The 23,105-nt window shown below is 27.9% G+C and overlaps 1 protein-coding gene and 1 long non-coding RNA gene across 4 annotated transcripts in view; one reads left to right on the plus strand and one right to left on the minus strand.

Annotated features, from left to right (window-relative positions):
• LOC124418689 overlaps nucleotides 1-23,105 on the minus strand; it is a 207,673-nt gene that overhangs the window by 63,126 nt on the left and 121,442 nt on the right. The window lies entirely within an intron of this gene.
• The window catches only part of LOC111676053, a 55,506-nt gene that overhangs the window by 10,917 nt on the left and 21,484 nt on the right, over nucleotides 1-23,105 (plus strand). The window contains exon 1 of one of the 2 annotated variants that reach the window (XM_046945688.1): nucleotides 22,949-22,966. The exons of the other annotated variant lie outside the window; for it this stretch is intronic. The gene's annotated coding sequence lies outside the window, so the exon portion shown is untranslated. Of the gene's footprint in view, nucleotides 1-22,948; nucleotides 22,967-23,105 lie in introns of those variants that run through there. 2 annotated transcript variants of the gene reach the window in all.

The following is a 23,105-nucleotide window of genomic DNA, read 5'->3' on the forward strand; positions in this document are numbered from 1 at the left end:
GGTTAACCAAATGATTACTCATTAGCAGGGCAAGGATTTTCATGCTCTAAAAAAATAAAAAAATGCGCTTATAACATTCCAATATTTTGGACGTAAAAATTAACAGCACAAACTTAAAATATCTTTTGCACTATGTTGTTAAATCAAAATTTGTTGATATTTATATGAAAAAATTCCAAATATACCAAATATACCAAATTTGTTGTAAAAATGTTAAATACTGAGAAAACAAAACAATTTGTTTTTAAAAATTAAAAAATATGCAAAAATGTTATTAAAATTTTGGAAATATGCAAAATATATGCAATTTAAAATAAAATATGGAATTTATGCATTTATAACAAAATATGCAAAAATATCCAACAACAAATCGATGCCATTTTGTAACAAAAGAACTTAATAAAAAAGTACGAATCAGGGTCTACAACTCAATGTACTTACGCCTTAATATCACTATTAGTTAATATGTTATAAACGACCAAAAAAGGTATCAAAATCACATTATCATGGCAAAACTCGATGAGTTGCATTAAAATCGTTTAAACACCTTCGAGCACTTCAACAATCTGTAATTTTTTTGCACATAGTAGTCTTATAACGCCCTTAAAAATTTTCCATTTAAAATGTCTCTTAATTATAATTTTCCCCTCCCATAATAATGTATGTTCAATCCGTTCGTTCAATGTTCTATGAAAATTATTACCTTCATAAATATTTTATTTAGCTCGATTATTTTGTCATTTCAATTAACGTAACGCTGGCAACATATTTTACGAGTACAAGAGAGTAAATTACATACAGAAAACTTAAAGAAAGAAAAAGCAATTTAAATAAATCAAGGACAACTACGCCAGAGACACAATCATATGAAACGGTCGTTTGGTCATTAATAAAACTATAATTTACTTAGACTTGTTTTGCCAATTAAAATGACACAAAATACCTTTTTTTTGCTTTGCTTTACATGCTATGTATTGGAGACAATTAAACTGCAGAAAAAAGGTTGTGTTATAAAAATGTAAGACTTTGTAAAAGGAATTTTACAATGACAAGACCGTAAAAAAGTCATTGAACAATGGTAATAAAGAGACAAAGGTCCTCTGCTAGCTGAAGATTCAAATAAATCCATAGTATATATCTTTTGATACTAAATGAAGATACACAATCATTCATTCACTCACTCACTGACTCAGTTGGCCGGTCACTCACTCACTCACTCACGTACAATGGCACATTTGTGTGTCACACAATTACATTTATTCACGCGAACAAATTGTAATTGCATGTAATTTCCTGCTTGTCAAACAACTGCGTTTACAAAGGCCTCACAAAAGAGACAGACAGACGGACGGAAGGACGGACAGTTGGACAGACAGACAAATGCTATATAATAAACAAATACAAAGAGCAATAACAACAACTACTACAAAATGAAGACAAAATTTTGCAATAAGACACAAATGAAATTTAAAACCATCGAACGACAGCAACAACAAACAAGACAATCAAAAACAATTCATAGGAGTGCAACGGACAAGCAGAAGATATCTACTACATCAAGCTAAATCTTCTTCCAACACACCCGTAAGAGGAGGACATTGGCCATATGTGGCCAATATATTTCAACTTAAAAAAATGTTTTGCTTTTATTTTTGGTTAAATCAAATGCAGCAACAACATACAAACAACTTTATTCAGTATTTTGCCATTTTTGTGGCACTTATAAATAAGTATTCCTTCCTATACATTCGGGCTACAAAACAGAGCATCATTGTCTTGTTGTTGAAAATTATCATCATCATCAGCAACAACAACAACATCGTCTTCGTCATGATTTCATATTTATGCTAAAAATATGTATATTTTTTGATCTTCAAACACGATCAAGTTTTCTTCACACAATCATTAACACAGTCCACACACACATACACTCAGTTTATGTTGCAAATTCATACACATGATCACTTGCATTTATTTGTTTGTGTTGCTGTATGCAACATTATTTTCGAGTTGTTATATTATTGTGTTTTTTTTCTGTTTTTCTTTCTTTAGTTTGCGACAACGACATTGGTTTATAATAATTGCGGAACAGATTTGAATTGATATCAGTCACAAATTTGTTACATATGAATGTGATTATTATTAACTCAATATGAATGTTTTAGCTTGGATAGATGAATGGACGGGTGAGGTATATAAAATTTGTTGAATACTGGAAATTGCACTATTTGTAAATCACAAATGACATCAACACAATCAGATTTATATAATGGTAAATTACCATCATGATATATAAGTAGGAAATGTTATGTATGTAATTATGTACAAATACATACAAGTAATTTTAACTTAACTTATTTTCCTACTTTGACCCAAGTCGAGCTTTGAAGAACCAATCTTTGTTTATATACTAATTATTTTCAATTTGAATTATTTTAAATTTGAAAATAGTTTCATTTTATTATTCTAATTTTAGTATAATTGAAGAGTTTGTTATGACTACAAGCTTTATGAATAGTTTTTGAAACAATTTTGCTGCTAACAAGTAGCAATCGCATGAGATCTCGAGTTTAAATACTTAACAAAATTATTAAGTAATTTAACTTAAATCAATCGAGCATGGAACTAAACCGTTGAAGTCAAGAGAACAAAACAACTTTTAAGGAGAGCTCCTTGAGTATCGATAATTTAAAGGTATTATAATTTTTAACATTTAGACAACGGATGTGTATACAAATTTAAAAATATTCGGTTACAATTTAGACAACCATCATAGTCATTTTGACAAGGCATTGTTTTCATTTCGATTCTCTACACAAAAGGGAAAAAAGTTGGTAGAAAGTTACAGGAATAGACCCAACACATTGTCAATAGTGAGCTTGCCACTTTTGTTAACATTTAGACAACGGATGTTTATAAAAATCTAAAATTACTCGGTTATAATGTTGACAACTACCGTATTCATTTTGACAAGGCATTGTTGTCATTTCGATTACGCTTTGTGACAACGCAATTATCTGTTGAAAGACATAGCGTTATTACTTTGACAACAAAGCGTTTTCACTCAGAAAAGCGATCAACAATTATAAAATATTCGTAGTTAGTCGTTACCAATCGTAGATCGAATTTGCCTTTATGATTTTACAATTTCATGTATTATTTTTTTTAATTTTTAGTTGATTTGATAACGTCGTGTATTTTTATTGTTAATTTAACATCCATCCGTACATACTTCGACAACGGATGTTTTTGAAAAACTATAAACAGTTTGATGTAAATTCAGTACCAATCGTATATAATTTTTAAACGTTTTTTCCCCCTGTGTGTAGTAGATCTTTTTATCACATGAAATAACGTCGGTTGTATATAAATCTCTGAATAAAGAACGGGCTTGAACTGTAAGGATAACAAATTGAGGTTAATAAATTGTATCTGAGATCTTTCGCAATGACAGCCTAAGGCCACTAGACAACAAAGAATATTGTCACCTGTTTCGTAATATATGTTCATTACAAAGTAAGCTAATGTTTAAGTACTACAACTCTATCTTAATTACTTTTTTGTTAAGTAATTGTCTTTAATAATAAAAAAATTAATTACATAAGCCTACATTTCCGTCTCAAAAATTCCATTTATTTTTAGAATAATTATAACACTTTGAAGTTGCTTTTCCTGAGAAATCTTAACTCTCCAAACAACAGAATTAAAATTATAATTGCAAGAAGAAAAAACTTCTTTTCTAAAAAATCACTCTAAATAAGCGAAGACAGTTATTGTTTAATAATTATAATATTTGTTGTTTTATTAAAATTTTATTACTCTTGAATTTATTTATAACTAAATTCATAAATATTTATTGCTCCGTTTTTTTTTTGTTTGTGTAACGTTGTCGTTCATTTCGTTTGTCTGATGTGTTGCATACAAAGATGAGTTTGAAAGTATGTGACCACAAATAAAGCAACAAACAAGAAAATAACAACAATTAAAAGAATTAATTTATTTATATTTGCTAAAACACTTTGCTCTCTTATTGTCTGTGAGTAAGTAAATATAAATAAATATAATAAATTTGTAATTTTTTATACGTTTGTGACCTTTATATAAAAAATTTTTGTCTTTTCCATTGTACATTTGTGACGCTAATAAGCGTAGACATGCAATCTCCTTGTGCCTTGTACTTAAGAGCGAAAAAAACGTATCTTAAACATGTTAGCGTCTAAAAAAGAGTAAGTACTTTACTAGTACATTAGTATGATGGATCAAAGAACCAAAAGTAAACTTAACTTAAATTATACAGTGTCTCTTGTGTAGGTTTGATTTCATTCTTAAACAGCAACTTCTAGTTACAACCGCTTGCTGTTGACGACGATGGTGCTGATGATGATAATGATGATGAAGTTCGCTGGTGTTAACTGTTGTAGTACGTATTAAACTGTTTAAATCATTTTAATCTTATCTGTCTTTTAGCTACTTGCCGCTGTTATTTTGAAAAATCACACAATGTTCGTTGAATTGTTAAATTTTTCTGCCTCTTTAACTTTTAAGTTTTGATTAATAAAACGAAAAATTGCTGAGTTTGTAGTTTTACTTTAGTCGTTGATTGCTGCATTTTTCATAAAACAAATTTTTCACTTAAAAATTTTATTTAAAAAAAAACGCAACTACTACAAGTCAACAAAATCTTTGAATGTATGTATGAAAAAAAAAACGTTTTAAAATAAATTTTTGCGTTTAAAATTAAAGAAAAAATATCTAAAAAATTCATGCAATAAAAATAACATGCAAGTTTGTGCTGTTTTTTTTTTTTGCTTATGATGAAAAAATTTTAATTAAGCAACATTTTGAGAAATTCTAAAAGAAAAATTTGTGAATTTAATGAAAAAAAATGTGAAAAATTAATTGCTAAGTAAAAGTTAGAAACATATGCGACGAAATTTGTGAGACAATTACAAAAATTCATAGGAAGAATGAAAGAAATAAAAAGTATAAAAATATTTAATCCTATTTTTACCCTACACCACTTTTTTGGTCGGGGGGGATCAATAGGATGTTTGTAACACACGAGTATATTCTAATATTAAATATATGCATTCAGTTTTACTCCTAACGCCCAGTCACTTTCAAAAATTTGATTTCGTTGTTAAATTCTTAAAAAATACCGGAAAAAGATAATTACTTTATAAAAAAAATTAAATCACATTTTATATTCATAACTGGTGTAGGTTATCATATGGTCGGCCACGTCCAACTATATTTTTTACTTGTTTCAAAGTAATTCGACGAAAGCAAAAAAGAAGCAGTTTGGGGAGACAGCTCCAAACTAGTTCTTTAACTTATCAGTTATAATCCCCACAACACAGAGAAAAAACTCGTTAAAATAGTACCAAAATGAATACAATACGTTGTCAACAGTTTGTTAACATTTTGACAACGGATGTGTATAAAAATTAAAAAACACTCAGTTTGCTATTTTGTCGAGTCATTTTGTCATTTTGATTACGCTAAGTATCATATTTACAATTCATCATTATCATTTCAACGACGCTATGATCTGTTTGATAGGGTTCTAGTCGACTTTCTAATAATCGAACAATCGACTTTTTGTCGAAAAAAGTCGAAAAGCCGAAGTCTACTATTTTGTTCCAAAAAAGTCGATAATTCGACTATCGTTTGTGAAAAAAATCGACCTTGTAAATAAAAGTCGATAAGTCAAAAAAAGTAAAAAATTCGAAAGAAGTCGGAAAAAGTCGAAAACTCGAAAATAGTAAAAAAAAGTCAAATACTGTTGAAAATTTTAAAAAAAGTGGAAAAAATCAAAAACTCAAAAATAGTTGAAAAATGTCGAAAGAAGTCGAGAGGTCGAAAAAAAGTAGAAAAGTCGAAAAGTCCACTATTTATAAAATTCGACTCGTCTGTGAAAAAAGTCCACTTTGTAAATAAAAGTCAATAAGTCAAAAAAAAGTCAAAAATTCCACAAAAGTTGAAAACTCGAAAATAGTACAAAAAAGTCAAATATAGTCGAAAATTTAAAAAAAGTGGGAAAAAATCAAAAACTAAAAAATAGTTGAAAAAAGGCAAAAGAAGTCGAAAAAAAGTAGAAAAGTCGGAAAAAGTTTAAAAGTCGACTTTTGACAAAGCATAGTATTGAAAACATGTAAACACTTTGGTGACAATTTGCTGTATAATGTTATTTTAATATGGAGTCCTAGGAGGACCTTTAAGCCTAAAATCTTCTTGTTTTCAAAACAATAAATTATACCCTTTAAACTCTAGCAACCACATTTACAAGCCCAACTCTCTGTTAAATAGAGAGAAATCAATCTGTTTGAACATTTAGAAAAGCTCGCCTTTGTTTAAGAATATTATTATGAATATTGTCATCATTAATTATAAAATATTAAATTCATTCTTTAACAAATACCGGATCTATAGCTTTAAAACCTTCATTCATTAGTTTTCTATAAGCAGCTTTATAGTTAAATTACATTTAAAACGTTTTTTTTTCTTTATAATTAAAAAATTAAATTTTTATGTATTTTCTCCCATTAAAAGCGTATTAAATTAAATAAATAATAACAATTTGAATTGTAATTTATTCTTATCATAATTTATTTTATTAAACATCAAATGTTTACAGCTGTCTCAATGGGAAGTCATAACCTCTGTCATATTTTCTTTATTTAATATTTACAACAATACGCTACTGTTGTTGCTGAGGAATGGGTATTTTAGATTTATTAAGTGGTAGAGGACATATGGATGATTACAGGTTGAGAAGTCGTAACTAACGTTTAGTTTTTTAGCAGAACTTAAGGTATATATAGAGTAGTTTATATCGCATTACAATTACATTTTCTATGTTTATTTTTTCTCATATACGACTCCACAGTGTAGGGTCTCTAATTGATTTTGTCTGACAATTTGTATAATTTTTATTATATTTATTCGATTTTATGTCAAGTCTTGTTTTTTTGTATTCAAGCTTATTTTTCTTTAAATAATACTTATTTAATATAACTAATTTGCATTTATAATATACGTTTATTTATTGTTATTATTCAGACTCGCACAAAAGTATTAAAAACATGAACAAAAAAATTTTTTATTAAATCCGTTTTTATTGTTTATTTTCTAATTAATAAAATCATGCAAAAAAATGCATAGAGTTCACAAAGTACAAGTAATAAAAATGTTAAATGATTTAAATAATTAAAGGCGACTACATAAATGAAAGGCACCAACCAGCAGTCAATTGACAAGATAAATGAAGTTTAATAAATAAAGACCCTACAGCAAGTGTTTTAATTTAATAATTTAATATATTTTAAAAGATTTAGAGAGTTATTATTCAATTGTTGTTGATGTTTGATAAAAACTGTTATAGAGAAAAATCTTTTCTGTGAACAATTTTGCTTTCACATAAACTTTTTTTGGACATTTGGACAGAATAAGGAAGACCGAATACCCTTAAAATCTAGTTCATTGAACTAACTAGTCAATAAACTAGTTCAAAGATTAGTCAATAGTGTAATCGATATATGAGTCCGAATGCTGGTCAATAGACTAGTTCATAGATTTGTTAAGAGAATGATTTATAATCCATTCAAAAGTATAGTACATAGATAGATATTATTTAATGTAGAAGTCCACGGAAAATCTTCTCAATAGACAAACTGATTAACTAGAAAATACTCTAAACTTGTCAATAGTTTAATACATACACTTATATATGAAATTAAGTTTTTTAAATCACATTTTCAATTGTGATCAAACTTAAATCAAACTTGTTTACAACTTAATATAATTATGCTTCTGAGCTTAAACTTTTAACGCTTGGCAGATATTTGTTCAATTCACAATCGATGTTGTAGCCGTGTATGCGTTGTATGTCAGCAGCTGCTACATTAGTCAAAACAATGTTGTTGGTATTTTGTATGCAAAAGTTTTATACAACTCTTACGACAATTTTTCATATGTTTTTCGTATATCGTAAGAAAATTCAGTGTTGTCAATTGTTTATTTCAGTATATAAATAAAAAATACAATCGATTTTGACATAAAAAACGATAAAGTGGTAACACAGATACAAACAAACAGCTTTTTACCAAAACATAAATAAAATTTTTCTAAAAACTGTTTATTTATTAGTTTAAAATGTAGAATAATGAAAATAATAGAATTTTAAATAAAAAAGCAATTAATTTGGTTTATTTTGCTCGTTTAATTAGTTTAATATTATTTGGTTTTTTTTTTACTTTTGACATTGTTTGTTTTGTTTTTTATTTTTTTTTTATTATGAAAATAAACTTCTGAAATCTGTTCACAATCACTGTTACTACACTATAGTAGATACAACATACAACTTGATTGTGAATTGAACAATTGTTGTTCCATATTAACTCGTGATGTTCCGACTATACACATTTTTTAAGTGTCGAAAGAACCATTAAAGTTTCTCGGTTTTTGAAACGCTCTTAGACATACTTCATCTGATCTTACTATTTACTTACTATTTCCATCTGATCTTACTATTTACATCACTTATATCTGACCGAAAATGGAATAGTACTCTAATTTATGGGACGGAGCTTCAAAATATATTTTGAAGGTACTCGATCGCATACAGGAAAGGACGAAGGTACTTAGTAGGTTATCCAACTACTTTGATTCACTGGAGAATCTTCGCAAGGTGACATTTTACTGTTCTATTAATACTACAATTAAATGTGTTCTTCTGAAATTAGGAAACTTGTTCACACACGTCTTTCTTCAAGAACACACCCATTTGTGGTAGATAGGCCAGTGAACCGCTTAACACACTGCAGGCGAAAGAAGCGAAAAGAATCCAATATGTTTAAAATTGAATTAAATCCATTTTATTCTGGAGTTTATTGATAAAAGCGTGTAATTTATTTATGTTAATATTATTTAAGTCAAGTTTTAGTTGTATTCTTTAATACTACAATTTCACTTCCTTATAACTTCAAAAACAAAAGAACATAAAAATTACTTCCAGAGAATGACTTCAGATGTAATGAATTTAGAATTAAATAAAAATAACATCCCTCCTATAACAAGAAGGGATGGGGGAGGAAATTCTACTTTTTCCATCTTTTTTTCTGAAGTATTCTCTGCCACTTTCGATATAAGAGGATTTAAAACAAATTCCCACAAACACTACTCCCTCTATCCTTTTTCCCACATCCTATTTTCCTACTTCCAACACAATGCTTCGCATATATAAGGGACATTCCCTGAGTTCAATAAAGAACTTTATAAGAACGAATTTCAGATTAAATCAATAGCAATACAGTGTTAATATATACACAAGTGCTTAAATAAATTTGTGTCAAATATAGACTCAAATCTTAGGCCTTTTAGGGTTCTATCTAATACTTAGTTTTAAATCTCTATAGGGTTAACTTTACACCTATATTAAAGGTTTTAATATAATTCAATTTCTAGATCCTTAATAATAGCAAAGGTTACTAATCAGACAACTGTTTAAATATGCCAGTCTGAATCGAATAACGTTAATAAAGAAATAAAATTAATTTAATTTGATTTAAAGTTAGTCATTTATAATCGATTTCAATTGTGTCCAAATGCAAGAAGTTTTTTTCTATAATAGAATACATTTTTTATTTATTAATAAAGCATTGACATTATTGACGGGGAAAAAACACAAGTAATTAAAATAAATTTATTAAGACATTTTTAATACATACATATGTAAATAAAATACAAAAGAATTGATTGTAATTAAACATGAATTTGTCACAATAAGTAACTTATGGAGAAAAAAAAGCAAAAATATTAATCAAATTAATATGGTGTGTTTCGCATTGAAAACTTGTCGATAAGTTTAGCAAAAAAAAAAAAACTTGTGAAAATGTGAAATAAGTATAAATATGTTGGAAATTCTTAATGTAATGATTAAGTTTATTAACAGATTTGTGTATTTAATAATTAAGTTATAATCAAAAAAAAGTTTTACAAAAAAATTGGAACAAATTTCTAACAAAGTGCATTAACAATTTTAATATTTTTTCTTAAGAAATAAAAAGAAAACCCAAACATTATGTCAAACATAAAATTACGTGGTGACACTGACACATAACAGCCATTAACTATCAACATATGTTTGAAATGAAAATTGCAATGACCATTTTTTATTTTAATTCTTTTTTTTCAAAAGTATTTCGCTATTGCGAAACCAATTCAAAGCATGGGAACCAACACGATTGGTTGTCATTTTGTCAACATATTGCAAGAAATGACAAAAAACCAAAATGGACAAAAAGTATGGTGAAATACTCACGTACTGCAGTGCACTACACATTTTATTCACATTACAACCTTTCTGCGCTGCACAAACATGTATCCAATGCAAGTGGAAAAATCATACAACAAATTGTATTCAGGTGGATGGATGGACAAACTTTCAAGCAAAAAAATAAAATGTGGGGTGTAGTTACGGTGAAAAAATAAGCATAAAAAAACATTGAAAATTCATATAATCATGGGAACGTAGAGTTTTCAAACCATGACAAAAAAGATCCAAATAAGCAAATGGTCAAATAGTTACAAGCGAAAGCTGGAGGAACCTGTTAAGAACCTAAAAAAACAAAACCATATATATACATATGACTATATGACAAAGAAATACAATACATGAATCACACAGTCATACAATAAGTAGTTCCCTCTTCCTAGGCCTGGTTTAAATATGCCTGCTATACTTTTTTTTGCTTTCTATAGTTTAAAGTGTTAGTAACGCTTTTCTACCATATATATTTATAAGACAAAAAAAAGCAAATACTTTAAACTAAATGCCGCAAGTTGTAAAATGTTAAAGAAAAAAAAAACATGTTGCAAACAGTGCATTTTTGTTTTGGGGAAGAGTAGCCAAACAAATGTTCAGCATTAGCTGCTAAACACGCATCAAACTTTAGTGGCTTTTAGACACCTTCCTATATATCTTTGCACAATTGTACAACTTTAAAAAAAGTTGTGCATATGTTGCATGAATGATAACTAACTCCTTCTACTTCTAGTTAAAAGATGCCAAGAAACTAAAAAATGTTAGAGAACATTTTAATAATAGAGTAAAAAAAACGTAATGTGTTCACACTACATTAATGTTACAAATGGGAACGACAATTCTTATTCTTAGCTCTTTATAAAGCAGACTTGTTTTAAAGAAAATAATTTGACTTTGAATTATAATTTTTGAAGTTTACAAAATTTTTATTACTTCCTAACCTTTATCCATTCCACCTAAATAAAAATTTCCTGCAGCGAAATAGATCAACCTCCCTTATTCACTTCATTAAAGATTTTTTATAAATGTTTAAAAATAAGAAAAAAAAATAAGTTCATAATTTGAAAAAGATGCGGAAAAGTGTGTGACACGATCACTTTCCGTTGTACTTTATCTGTACGGATCTGTATGTGCTTTACCAGTTTTTTAGAGTTTCAATCTCTAAAATGTGAAGATGATATCTATTGGATATCCAGTAAATGTGCTTCGAAAATCACATTCCGAAAATATTCAAAATAGAAGAAAATTACTTTCCCTGCAGTTGATTGTAATTGAAATTGTCTATAATCGAACTTTAACACCGTCCGACACTCAAAATTAGACACGAACCGGATGATATACGTCTGAAGCTATACATTTAAGGGAAAAAATCTGCGTTTTAAGTTTTTTATTTCGCAATCCTGTGTCCTTTTTAAAGGACTTCAAAGTTTTAGGAAGTACATTTTTCAAAAAATATTTTAAAATACTTCTACTGATCAAACAATGCCAAATTTGATATCAAGCTAACGAAAAAGGTTGGAAAATATTTTTTGTTATTTTTAGTTTATTACTTTTGAAGTGGTGATAAATGTTATTCGTTTGGAAGTACTTCGTTTTATTTTTACTGGAAATGGGAATGTTGTGTTAGGAACGAAGTAACTCTAGTAGTACAATATTCTGTAGAACTGATAATGGACAATAAAAGGTTTTAAAAACAATGGATGACACTCCACTTTTGATAAGATACGTTCTCATATATATTTCAAGAGTAAAACGGATAAACTGACGATTTCAGTACCAAGTTTCAACAATTTTATCAATTTAATAATCTTTCACCTCTAGTGTAAACACATCCCCGACTCGCTTAGGGTAAACCTTATACAATAATGTTCACATTACAAACTAACAGGCGAGTCATGTGTCACTTAAGTGTCGTTTTTTCGAATACGTTTTTTTTTTCCTGTATAAATTTTATGGGAATTTTTATAGCTAGCAGCAAAATTTTGCTCACTTTGAATTGTGTTGAAACAAAAAATTTTAGGTACCAACCACTAAAAAGCAAACCAACCACTCAAATGGCAACAAAGAGGCGTTGAAGTTGCACATTTGATTGAAGTAAAAAAATCAAAGAATAATACACAGTTGGTGTAAAGTTAGGATTTTGTTTTAAAAAATCAATTATATAAAAAAGTAAAATTAAAAAAACTGTTATTTGTAGATGAGATGAAAAGTCGCTTATTTTTAGTCAGTAAAATATAGAATATAAATATTTATGATTATCACTTGTCTAGGAAGCTTAAACATTTCCTCAATTTTGTAAATTATCTTTTTTTTATTTTGGTAACTACAACTTTGGTCTAGTGTCTTTTACTCTGATTGTGATGTAATTTTATATAATTGCTTTTAAACTTATGACCACTTTCCTTCTCCTGTATCACGACACACGAAATCTATGCTGACTGGAGTAGTTTTTTTCATTCTTCTTCGTTACAGGTTGTACATTATGTATTCTAGCAGTTTTGAAAAATGAAAAAAAAAAAAAACGTTTGCACATCTTAACCTTGTCTAGTTGTTAAATAAGCCAAAGTCATTTTATATTTTACGTGAGTCTAATCTATTTTTTTAATTTTTGTATACATCCAAATATTTTAGAAATTCTAGCTCTATTTTGAATTGATGATGCTGTTGTTGTAAGGAAAACTGGTTCTAGTGTCTAAGATAAATTATAAATTTTAAGGTTAAGTTTTAGATTTGAACAATATGGGATGGAAGGATTTATACTAATGTTTATTTGAAGAATATTTTTGACCTTTTTTCAAACTGAGAGAATTCGGGGAAATCGGTACTATTTTATATTTAATATCAAAATAAGAAAAAGTTTTGGTTTAAGAAAGTTTAAAAAGCGACTGAACTAGAACTGATCTAGAACTACACAAGAACTGAACTAGAAAAGAACTAAAACTGAACTAGAACTGAACTAGAACTGAACTAGGACTGAACTAGAACTGAACTAGAACTGAACTAGAACTGAACTAGAACTGAACTAGAACTGAACTAGAACTGAACTAGAACTGAACTAGAACTGAACTAGAACTGAACTAGAACTGAACTAGAACTGAACTAGAACTGAACTAGAACTGAACTAGAACTGAACTAGAACTGAACTAGAACTGAACTAGAACTGAACTAGAACTGAGCTAATTAACTTAAACTCACCTATGAATGATCAAAGGCACTATGAAATATTGCTAAGAGTTTGAGTTTAAACTCTCCTTTTCTATAAAGCATTTTCGTATTTGATTTATCAGTGCAGCAAAAGTGTTTACTGAACACAGTCTGTTGCTGATAATAAATGTATTACCGATTATAAAACCACCTAAAGACTCAACTCTCCACCAATTCCCCCATTATCTATGTTATTCATATTTATTCATGTTATTAAGTTGACATCTGATACAAACTGACTTGACGCACTTCCAGTATTTAACAAATTATTCAAAACTCAACTTGCTGGAATCAGAAAAACAACAAAAACAAACATAAATAAAGAGAAATGAAGAAAAAAAAGTTCAGTGGCTTAAAAAAAGTCAAATGACATCAATATTTATCATAATCATGATACTTTTAAGCCACAACTCGAACACAATTCCAACCAGATTAAACGTGTAGAGTGGATTGTCTGTGTCAAATAAATGTTGGTGCCACAACAATAAAACGGGGCGAAAAAAGTGTCGTGTCCCATCGTATCAAATCACCGAACAGAGACACATTCTTTAGATTCAAATACAAACGACAACAAAGTTTAAGGTAGTAAGTAGTAAACGGGGAAGAGGAGATAAAAAAGAAATAAATACTCAAACTAATAAACTTTTTTATGGTTAATTTTCACAACTGTCTGCTTTAATCTGTGTGTAAATATATATTTGTCTAAAAGCAACAACAAACAACCTGTAAAAATAAAATAATAAAAATCATAATAAAAAGATGTCGTGTTGTATTTATTTAGACTTTAGAGAAACTAACAACAACAACTACTACAAAAACACTTTGAATCTACAACTTTTAACATACAATTTGACTTTTTGTTTTGTATCTGTTTGATTATTCTGTTGGACCCCTTATTGGATGGAAAAAGATTCGTTGCGGGTCATGATTTTAATTTTTATTCTTCATACTTGCACTGTCCTTCGTGTTGGCTTTAAGGCTGTAATGTCAATGTCTGTCTGATGACTGTCTTTTAAATCAGTATAAATTTTGCCATTTGATTTAAGTTATGTTTTTTTTCAACTTGATTTTGGTGTTCATTTTAATCGTTTTTCAAGTGCGGGACAGTCACGCGCTTCAATGATATTTTTCATTATAGTCTGATATTCTTTTCTTTATATAGGAGTTAATTTCTAATAAAATGTCTTATGCTTCAATCTGAACTCAATACTTAATAAATAATATATTAATCTTCAATTATAAATTTCACATGCTTTTCTAAATTAACTGCAAATTTAAATAAATGTTAACCTGATCAAAAAAAAAAAAAAACATAGATAATAACCTTGATAATAATAAATACTATCGTTTATACTAACCGAAAAACCATTAGCAAATTTTTAAAAGAAAAATTTAAATATTTTTTTATAATCTATTGACTTTTGAAATTTGTAAAATGTTTTATATAGAAAACCGATCTACAAAAGTGTTAATTTAAATCATTTGACAATTAAATATTAGGGCAAATGTTGACATTATATTTTCTAATATATCAAGTGTTAATTGGCTTTAACAAAATCGGTAATAATACCTACAGATATCAAATAGCTGATCATATTTATCTACATGCCTACACTCACAAAAAGGGTAACACACGTATGAGACAAAATGAGTTAAATAAATAATTCAAATGATAATTTTTTAAGAGGGTGTTTTCGTTTCTATACCAAAAGTGTCAATTAAATGTTAGCAAAATATTTAAATATGAATAAATAAAATCTAAATACAATAAACTGGTCACTTAATTTTTTAAAATGTTGACTTAAAATGTTTAGCTTTAACTGCTTTTCTGGATTATTGTGCAGTGGAGGGCAAAATAGAAGAAATTTTTCGATATTTGAAAAGAGTTTTCTCAACCATAGACTTTACTTAAGTAATTACAACGAAATGTCTAACAGATGTCATGTAAAATATCATAAAAAAAATCAGAAGTTTATTGTCTATATTGTTCATCATAGAACTGAACTAGAACTGACCTAGAACTGAACTAGAACTGAACTAGAACTGAACTAGAACTGAACTAGAACTGAACTAGAACTGAACTAGAACTGAACTAGAACTGAACTAGAACTGAACTAGAACTGAACTAGAACTGAACTAGAACTGAACTAGAACTGAACTAGAACTGAACTAGAACTGAACTAGAACTGAACTAGAACTGAACTAGAACTGAACTAGAACTGATCTAGAACTGAACTAGATTTGAACTAGAACTGATCTGGATTTCAGTTATGAAATGAACTATAGATAATCTTAAAGCCATGAACTTAACTTAAACTTAACCAGAACTTATTGTCATTTATTTTGCTACTCACTGTTAACATGTCACTGAGATGTGAAAAAGTGTGTACATAATAAGGTAATAAAATATTAGTTAACACATTTCTTCTTCAAATAAACATCACCTTGTTAGCATCATGCTGTTTATGAATTGTTATTGTTGCCACTATTGTCATTGTATTTAGAATAGGAAAAAAATCAATATTTTTAGTAGATTGTTTGTTTAAATTTTCAAATCTTGTGGCTTTTTAATGACATTTTCATGATCATCAGTTCAGCGGTAACAAAAAATCCATTTTGCTAAGTATTATTTGCCAGAATAATGTTAATCACAAGTGTATATGGTCGTTGAGACGTATCTTATGATTTTTTAGGGTTTTTGTTCAAAAAAAATTAATTTTAAATAATATTTATTTAACTAATTCTCAACCTTTTGTTTGAAAATAAGAAAAGATCTTTTAAGGCACATGTCAACGGAATGTTTGGTTGATTATGATTTTGATATTACATTGGATGATTTGTAAAAATAATTTATTTGTTTTTTACATTGTATTTAATTTAACGAGTATTTATTTAAAATTATGAAATGAATTTGAGTTTTTTCCATTTGGTAACAAAACTTCCGGTGTGTTAAATATATTTTACACAAATAAATTGAATTTAGTGCACAACAAATAAAAAGTTCATTGGCCATGAAAGTCAAATGTATATATTATAACGATAATTGGCAGTAAAATCACACTTACAATATACATTTGGGTCTTAAAAATATTTGGCACAAAAACAATTTGTTTTTTGTTCCTTTAGCAAATCATTTTTTTTTTTTTTTCAATAGTACATATAAATATTTCTATAAAAATCTTCGAACTCTTTAAAAATGATTGTAGAGAAATATTTGCCAAATTTGTTAAGAGAATTTGTTCATGCCCACTTGAAACTCCTTAATCATGTTGGCGTGACGACATACTTTTCTTTCCAGAACCGTTATGAAAAGTAACACTCACTCCTCTTAACAAATTGTAGAACCCTTTTTCTCTATATAACTCCCAAAAACACTTCATACATTTAATAAAGTTTGTTGCATGTAACAAATGTTTTAACTTAAAGTATATCGTAGAGTTTTATAAAAATCATTTGCTTTTGAAAAAAAAATCCAAAACAAAATCAATCTTATTCATTCAATGTGTCCTCATGTCACATGTTATAGTGTAAAGAATGAGAGAATGAACAAAAATATAGACGACAGTCATGGCTCGTGTGTTTGTTTGTTTGTTACTGTGTGGACGTGGTAATAAACATGGGACATGAATCTCATAGCAATCTGTGCCTACTGGTGTCAGTTTTATGCTTGTTATTTGTTCCACATTACAACACACTGACATTTTGCAAAAGAGTTGCCAACAGTTTGTGCTGTGTTGTTAAAGTTGTTGTTTATAAAGAAAACGACAGACAGACAATGAATTATAATATGTATATAAACTTATATAGAGCTGTCCCTCTTGACAAAACTGACACAAGACACACATGCACATAAATATAAATACATACATCCACATTTGCAGCCAATCATGTATGGTTTGAAACGTCAGAATTGTTGTAGTTGTTGAGTGGATAACACTGGAAAACAATTATATTTTTTTCTTAGTTAGAAAACACAGCAAAGACATTAAGTTAAAAGGATATTAAAATATATTCAAAGTTGGTGGAATTATATTGAAAGACCTAAAATAAAGAATTTTCCAATAAGTATGAGGGAAAGTCGACACAACTATCGGTAAACAGTTTATAATATTTTTTAAACGTAAAGCCTTAATAAAGCACGATCGTAAAGTTATACTGATGATCTATAATGATGGATATTGCTGATATTCAAATGCATTTTTTAGTTAAAGTATTTAAGACTAGATGATTACATAAAGTGAAATTCATTTTTATGTGGTTTCAAATCTGAACAAATATTAGAATCTTGACAACAATCGGATTTGAAAGTGAAATATAATCGAAGCTTTTACATTAGGATCAGTTGCCACAAAAATTGTTTATCAGATTCGAAGAAATTCACCCATGCTGATATCTAGTCTTTTGTTCGTTTTTTTTACCAAGCCTCTAATGGGAATTGAACTGACGATTTTGGGACTGACAGACTAGAAAGCAACTAACCTCTCTAAGAGACTCAAATGGTGCGCTAAAATGTAAGATCAATAATATGGTGACTGACCATTTTATTGAACCATAGTTCATAAAGATTTATTCATACGAATTGTCACGATTCAACTAATGAGTTATCTAGGGAAATCGGCCCTTAATTCGGGGCACTAAATTGAAACTAATTGTTGAGTGAATCTAAATTCCTTGAACTGAAGGGTTTCACTAAATACATATATACTTTTATACATTTTTATCTGTTTCTGATTAAAACAATGAAAATTGTCTGGGATTGTAATGGAAAGAAGATCTAGAGGTTATATTAATGTGAAGTGCAAACAACTGTTCTAAAATCTTAAGAAAAATAAACATTTTTGTTATACTGTGTAAAGTGTCAACTCTCAAAACACACATGCAAACTCGTCACCAATATACACAGCAACAACAAATATAATATAATAGTCTGAAATCTTTTATTTCGTTAAGAAAAATTTAGTTTTAGTTGCCATTTTTTTATTACAAAAATTTTATTATATATATATTTTTTTTCTGTTCAGTTTTCAAATTGACTGACGTGCAAAATGATGTCGTGTTGTTTTGTCGTCATTTGCTGTTTTTATTATTGTATGTAGTTGCAGTTGTTGCTATAATTGCAATTTGTTGAGTTGTATATGGAATGAGTATGAGTTGCTGTTATACAGCGATATTGTTCATATACAATTTAATGTCGTTAGTTGCAATTGTATAATTTTCATTATTGTTGTTGTTGTTATTGTTGTTTTTTTCTTTTAACAACTTGATGGCATTCAGTCATTTTATTTGTTTCTTTGGTTGTTGTTGTTTTGGTTTTTTGTTCCATATGACAAAGATGTCGAGGTTGACTCTAAGAGTATATACAGATTTTTTTTCTTTTTTTCTCTCAACATTATGCCGTTTATTTCATTATAAAATTTGATTTAAGTTTCTTTGCAAGCTTCTAAAGTGTACTTTTAGCCAACTTTGTGGATTGTGTCGTCGTTCATGTTCATCAAGAAAATAAATTTATTATTTCTCCATTGTTGTTGCTGTTGCTATTAAGAGTTGTGAAAAGTCAACTCTTTAACAAAATTGTTGTCGTGTTGGAGAAAATTTATTTTTCATGTCAGTTTTATTACAAATAAACATTCATATTGACTCGATATAGTACGACGTTCATGGATTTGTATTAGAATAAGTTTTTTTGTTGTTTTTCCTTTTTCTAAATCATGGACATACATATACTTAAAAGTTCGATGTCAAATGTTGTTTGTCGTTGTTCTAGCTGAAAACTTGAGCTTTTAGCTTTCGTAGGAAATTATTTCAGTTAATATTATTATTTCTAATTTTGTAACATGAAATTGACGTGAGTAGTTAAATTTAAGTTGTAGTAACTTATGTGTGGACTAGTAATAAATAAATTTTAGTTGTTTTGTACGTGTAGATGGGTGAGAGAGTTCTAAGTAAATGACAGCGAAACCGAATCTGGAAAACGTATGACCTTAACCCTGGACTAGAACTGACTAGTACTGAACTAGAACTAAACTAGAACTGAACTAGAACTAGAACTGAACTAGAACTGAACTAGAACTGAACTAGAACTGAACTAGAACTGAACTAGAACTGAACTAGAACTGAACTAGAACTGAACTAGAACTGAACTAGAACTGAACTAGAACTGAACTAGAACTGAACTAGAACTGAACTAGAACTGAACTAGAACTGAACTAGAACTGAACTAGAACTGAACTCGAACTGAACTAAAACTGAACTAAAACTAAACTAGACTGAAATAGAACTGAAGTAGAACTGGACTAGAACTGAACTAGAACTATAAATGAACTAGAACTATAAATGAACTAGAACAGAACTAGGCCTGAACTGAACTAGAACTGAACTAGAACTGAACTAGAACTGAACTAGAACTGAACTAGAACTGAACTAGAACTGAACTAGAACTGAACTAAAACTGAACTAGAACTGAACTAGAACTGAACTAGAACTGAACTAGAACTGAACTAGAACTGAACTAGAACTGAACTAGAACTGAACTAGAACTGAACTAGAACTGAACTAGAACTGAACTAGAACTGATCTAGAACTGAACTAGAACTGAACTAGAACTGAGCTAGAACTGAACTAGAACTAGAACTGAACTAGAACTGAACTAGAACTGAACTAGAACTGAACCAGAACTAAACTAGAACTGAACTTGAACTGAACTAGAATTGAACTAGAACTGGACTAGAATTGAACTAGAACAGTTTTAAATATTTTCTTTAATTTCTTTTCTATAGAAAGAATTTTTTTAAGTTTCTATATAAAAAGTTGCTGTTATAGCAGTTTTTTTAAATAGCTCTTTCTGAAAAATATTTTCATTTTTCTATAAACAATTTTCTCTAGAAAGCTTTTTTCCGTAGAAAAATGTTAGCTGTTTTTATATAGCACATTATTTGTCTTAAGAAAATGATTTATATCTTTCAAAACGATTTCATTAAATTTCAATTTTATAATGAAATATATTGACATTCTACTTAATATCAATTAAAATTAAATATAATTTTTTTCGTTATTTTTTATTACCAAATTCATAACAATTAATTGAATTCCACAGTGTGTTGGGGTGTACTCTTTTTTTTGTCAGAAAACTAATTGTCCATTCCAAATAATAATAACAATAATAATAACAAATAATAATAATAGATTTTAACGACATTGAACTTGAAACTCTTCACTTTCAATTTTTCTTAAGAAATTGTTTAATATCTTATTCTCTCTATTTGATTTATACAAGTGTAATTAATTTTTGTTTATTATTTGTTACTTGTATACAATTTGATTTGATTGAAAACATGTTAATAAGACAACACGGAAATCAGAAAAAATACTCGTAAGTTTTAAAGAAGACTAATGATGCAAAAAAATTAATAACATCTATTTAACTAATCAAAAAAAAAAATAATAATAATAAATAAATAAAAAACACAAAATATTATTTATGTTTTTATTTAAAACAACCGCAATAATTTTATTTAAAAGAATTTTATAGCGTAGCTGGAAATAAAAATTTGATATTTTGATTAAATTGTCTAATACTATAACATCATATACATATATATACAATTACTTGGGAATTTGGAAACGACAACCAATTCATGTCTTTGTTTTTGATTTTTACTATATAGTAAATATACATTGTGTTTGACCTCCACATTTATAAAAATCATAAATTATTTATTGAAGGGAGTAAGTAAAGGGGGAAAAAACGAACAACTTTTTGGATGATAAATTGTGTGATGAGTGATTGGATGTTAATAATTATTTTAGTTATTGTTGTTGTGATTTAATATTTTTTGGTCAAAATTAAAAAAATAAAAAAAAAATGTATTATTCTTTGACATGGTCATAGATATAAGTACAGATTTTTATAAAAAGTTATGGCGAAGAAATACTTACAGTATTCTATAGAAAAGTGATTGATATTGAAAGTTAACTATAGATAAATGTCGCCATTGAAATTTTTTACAGAAAAGTGTTTTTTTGTAAACAATAGACTCCGGTAGGTTAGTGGTTAGGGTTCTGGTCTTGTAGACCGAAGGTAGTAGGTTCGATTCCCAATTGAGGCACTGAATAAGAAGCGCACAATATGCTCGATAGAGTCCTATATGTATTTCTGCGGATTTGATGTATATTTGTAACCTTCTTTTAAACTAACTAACAATTTTCTATCAAAAAAATTGTCTACTTCAACATTTGTTTTTTAGAAATGAGTCTTTTGTAGATATTTTAAGATAAAAAAGTTTCTTCTGTGGATATTGTTCTTTTTTTGGTTACTTTTATATCTTCTTTTGGTAGTGTACTATGGAAAAGTGTGTCCTTTAGACAATTTTTATAGACAACTGTTTTCTTGAAAAATTTTTCTATAAGATCGCGTGTTTTTTTTCTTTATAAGAGTATTTTCTTTGGCAGTTTTCTAAAGAAAACTTATTTGTTAGTGTATAAGTTTAATATAGATTGTCTTTTTGCATTTTATATAATAAAATGTCCTTATATAGAAAAATATCTTATTTCAACATTTTCTTATTTAAGAAAGTTCTTTATAGAAAAATTTCTTTTTCGGAATAGTTTTCTTTAAGCAATTTTCTGTAGAAAATTTACTTTCTATTGACAGTTTTCTGTAAAAATTGTTTTTTTTATTTACTTTTATTGAAAACATTTTTGTAAAAGAGAGTCTTCTTTAAGCAGTTTTCTGTACAAAAGTTTTTTTTTACACTAAATTTCTTCTTGGTGTCTTAATTGGATAGTTTTCTCAAAAAATGCTGTATTCTTTAGTTATTTACTAAAAGGTGTCTTCTTTTAGAAAGTTTTTCTTTCTATTTTTCTATAAAAATTTTACTTCTTTTGCAATTTTCTTTAACAATGGTTCATTAGTTTTTAGAAGACAATGGGTTTTTTGAACAGTTTTCTGCATCAAATTTTCTAGAAAAAGATGCGTTATTTTAGAAGTAATCTACAAATGTGTGTTTTGTAGACAAAGAGAAATATTTTTTGGAATGGTTTCTTAAAAAGTTTTGAAAAGGATCTTTAAAGAATACTTTTATAATTTTATAAAAAATGGCTCTCTGAGACAAATTTCTACTAAGTAAATCATTTTTAGAAAAGTTTTCTTTTGAAGAGAAATTTTCTACTGAAATATATTCTGTAGACAATTTTCTTTAGAAAAGTAAATTCTGTAAACAATTTTCTTTGGAAATGATATTTTCTTTAATTATATTTTCTTTTAGCAAAATAAACTTCCAAAAAAGTGAAAAAGTACATAAAAAGACCTTGAAAAGAGATGATTTTAACACAGGCTTGTCAAAGGATAGATGTACTTTTCATTTGATTCCAAATTCACCACATCTGATGTCATTCTTAGGAAGTAAATTCTTTTTTCGGAAGTAGTATTATAGAATATAGGTAATTTTATTTAAATAATATTAACATTAACAAAAAACAAGTAAGAATTCTATATTCGGCTGTGCCGAATCTTATATACCCTTCACCATGATGTGTTTAAAGCCTTTTGTACCTTTTGAAGAACGAAAAAGTACCAAAA

The sequence above is a fragment of the Lucilia cuprina genome, chromosome 3 (assembly GCF_022045245.1).
Source record: "Lucilia cuprina isolate Lc7/37 chromosome 3, ASM2204524v1, whole genome shotgun sequence".
In the NCBI taxonomy this organism is placed as follows: domain Eukaryota; kingdom Metazoa; phylum Arthropoda; class Insecta; order Diptera; family Calliphoridae; genus Lucilia; species Lucilia cuprina.